The sequence below is a fragment of the Notothenia coriiceps genome, unplaced genomic scaffold, assembly GCF_000735185.1.
Source record: "Notothenia coriiceps isolate Sejong01 unplaced genomic scaffold, NC01 NC01_scaffold00003109, whole genome shotgun sequence".
NCBI lineage: Eukaryota > Metazoa > Chordata > Actinopteri > Perciformes > Nototheniidae > Notothenia > Notothenia coriiceps.
In genome coordinates, this window is record NW_011335810.1 from 515 (window position 1) to 4,106 (window position 3,592).

Here is a 3,592-nt window from a genome sequence, read left to right on the forward strand (position 1 = left end):
GGATCCTCCTATCATCTTTCCTTAGTCCTGATGGATCCTCCTATCATCTTTCCTTAGTCCTGATGGATCCTCCTATCATCTTTCCTAAGTCCTGATGAATCCTCCTATCATCTTTCCTAAGTCCTGATGAATCCTCCTATCATCTTTCCTTAGTCCTGATGAGTCCTCCTATCATCTTTCCTTAGTCCTGATGAGTCCTCCTATCATCTTTCCTAAGTCCTGATGGATCCTCCTATCATCTTTCCTAAGTCCTGATGGATCCTCCTATCATCTTTCCTAAGTCCTGATGGATCCTCCTATCATCTTTCCTTAGTCCTGATGAATCCTCCTATCATCTTTCCTAAGTCCTGATGGATCCTCCTATCATCTTTCCTAAGTCCTTAACTCCGTGACGCTTCTCGCAGGTTAAGGAATAGTGGTTAGGGAAAGACATTAGGAGCTGATTTTTTGACAGCTCGACTGTAATACGCTGTAATTCTCTTCCTACTTCCATGGGCTACTTAAGGTGAATGCTTGTCTTACCCGAACACCAGGGTGCCGTCCCTCCGGATGCCAAACTGAGCGTTCTGCACCCCCCCGCTGTCCCTCGCCATGCGGCCGTCGCTCACCACGTTGCCCAGACACCCGTCGGAGGTGATGTTGTAGAAGCCGGCAATCTGGGCGTACCAACACCCTGCAGGCGCCGCCGTCTCCTCCACAGAGACCCTGGGGTTCTTCTCACAGCCGCCCGGCCCGCCCGGCTCCAACACCGACAGCTGCCTCAGGGGGTCGGGGACCACCGTCATGTGACCTGGAGACAGAGGATAGGAGCAAACCAGCTGATGTCACAGGTGACCGGGTTTAGGGAGTAACAGATGACATGTAACGGGACTACGTAATCAGGATACAAAACAATTAACTGTATTCTCTTGGAGTTACATAAAATACTTATATATTACAGGTAGACGTATATACAACAACGGGATACAAAAAAGAAAAGAACTGTACTTACTGTTACATTTCTTCTAAAGGGAGATTACTTGCGGGATTACAGTGTATCAATAAAGATCAACACATATTACAGGTAGACGTACTGCATTCATTTGTGTTTGATGTTGAGGTAATCCCAACGTAACGGAAAGTAATCAGATTACATTACTTTTATATTGTGATACTTAGATTAGGTTTCTGATTTTGTACATGTTTTGTGTGACTGTCTGTCTTGTTCTTTTATAAGATTGGGGACCATGTTGCAAATAGGTGTTCATATTCCACATGTTTTTACCATGGATGTTTAAAGAGAACTGTCCAAAATATCCGACGGCTTTTTATTTTAGGGTAAACCTTCAAGAGGCTTTTTTGTGCGTCTCACCATGCTTCATATACCTACAAAATGTCAGACTTTTATGTGAAACGCCAACAAGGGGCTCAACTTTTGCAATTTTGTATAGGGGGCGTTGTAGAGCCTTTATGCCCAAACCCCAAAACGAGACCCCGGCTTAAATATAACATTTTTCACCATTCCTGTTAAGAAAATATCACTCGACACCAGGTTGAGAATCAATAATCAGGTTCTAGTTTATTCCTGCAAGAAGGAGCAGAGTTAAATCACATAGAAAGGATATGGGTTAACTCACACACATGGGGTATGTTGCTCAACGGAGCAGCAAAAAACATCAGGCTTATATCGTCCAAAACATGGAGATAGATAACAACAAAGCCGTAAATCGAGGTGGCCGCCACAATTATCGGCCGCGGGTGCCGGAATGTCGGGTCATCGGATGGGTCATCGGATGGGTCATCTGCGACTTCTGGACTCCCAGCAATGTGAGATAATGTAGGAGACAACAAGTATGTGCCTGTCTCCACAGATTATATCAACAACCTGAAATGCTCTGCCTTCTCCTATCAAAAACAGGCAGCTGCCAGGCCGTACACAGTTCAGAGCCACACATGATATCAGTGCATTCAAATAATCCCAAAGAGTGGAGAAAACAGTATTTCTCCAACAATTCCCAACTATCTCGCCAATCAACTTTGGCTCATTTCTCTCTCCTCTGTTGTCACCAACCTTGGTGTAAGGTTTGACTCCACTCTGTCTTTCCAAGCCCACTTCAAACAAATCACCACGACCTCCTTCTTTCACCTGAAAGATATTTCCCGACTGAAGCCCTCACTCTCAACTGATGACACCAAAAAACTGGTTCATGCACTTCTTCTCAAGACTGATTACTGCAATGCACTCCTCTCCGGTCTCCCAGCCAAATCCATCAACCGCCTGCAACTTGTCCAGAACAGTACAGCCAGAGTTCTCACCGGTGCAAAAAGGTCCGCACACATAACCCCCATACTTGCCCAACTACACTGGCTCCCAGTCCACTAGGATCCAGTTTAAGGTTCTGCTCCTCACTCTCAAAGCCCTGAATAAACAAAGCCCAAAATACCTCTGTGACCTCATCCGTACCCAGACACCTACCCGCTCTCTCCGCTCCAGCCACCCTCCTCTACTTTACATCCCCCGCACAAGTCTACGAACAATGGGAGGCCGAGCCTTCTGCTGGTTCGCCCCTCACCTCTGGAACTCCCTCCCAGTCAGCTGAGATCTGCCCCTTCCACGAGGTCTTCAAAACCGGCCTTAAGACCCTCTTCTTTCGGCAGGCCTTCCAATAAACTTTGAGCATGGTACACCTGGAGTACTGCCATTTTTATCGCTATCTCTAACTTTTATCCTATTTTTATTTAAATGTTATGAGTGTCCTTTATTGTGAAGCGCTTCGAGATTTGTCTTGGCAGATGAGAAGCGCTATATACTGTAAATCAAATGTATTATTATTATTATTATTATTATTATTTGGAAGTACATAAAGGCCCCTAGACAGCAGGAAAAATAGCTCCATCGTGCCTATAGCTTCACTGACCGTAGACCCAGCGGGAGCTCTCGGCGCCGCCCGGCATGTCGGATATGAACACGCTGGACCGGGCCATTGGGAGTGTGTCATGGCTGCTGGATGGCCAGCTCTCAAACGTCCTCGTGCCAAAGGTCACGGCCTGGCAGTCCCTCACGTGGCGATGGGAGTGAGAGGGACCGTGGCCCTCAGCGTACGGCAGCAGAACGTCTGTGGAGACGCTGTCGAGACAAATGAATGCGTGATAAGACGTTTTGTTAGCACTCAGTTAGCATAGCATTAGCTTTCTGACCTCTGTCCGGATGATTCTCAAGATTCAAAGGTTTTATTGTCATATGCACATCAGCTACAGTGTAGAAATGGCAATGAAATTCTTCTGACCTGAGCTCCTCCAACAATGCAACATATAATAAAATACAAAAATACAAAATAAAAAGTAGTGCTAGAAGTCTATATACATGTAAATAGAATATGATATGTAGGCTACTAGAACAGAATAAGAAATCAAATAATGTAAATTAAGACTAAATTAAATACGGTTTATTGCGGTGATAACTATTTATATTAATAAGTAGATTGAAGGTGACAAACAGATGAATGTTTATCGACGCACTTTACAGAGCTCAGGGACCGTATTCACAAAGGATCTTAGGGCTAAAAGTAGCTCCTAACTGGCGAATTTAGGAGAAACTCCTAAGCATAATGGG

The 3,592-nt window shown here is 45.1% G+C and overlaps 1 pseudogene; it reads right to left on the bottom strand.

Moving 5' to 3' along the window:
* Positions 1-522: 522 nt before the first annotated feature.
* On the bottom strand, positions 523-3,106 carry LOC104941089 (N-acetylglucosamine-1-phosphodiester alpha-N-acetylglucosaminidase pseudogene; annotated as a pseudogene).
* Positions 3,107-3,592: the final 486 nt, after the last annotated feature.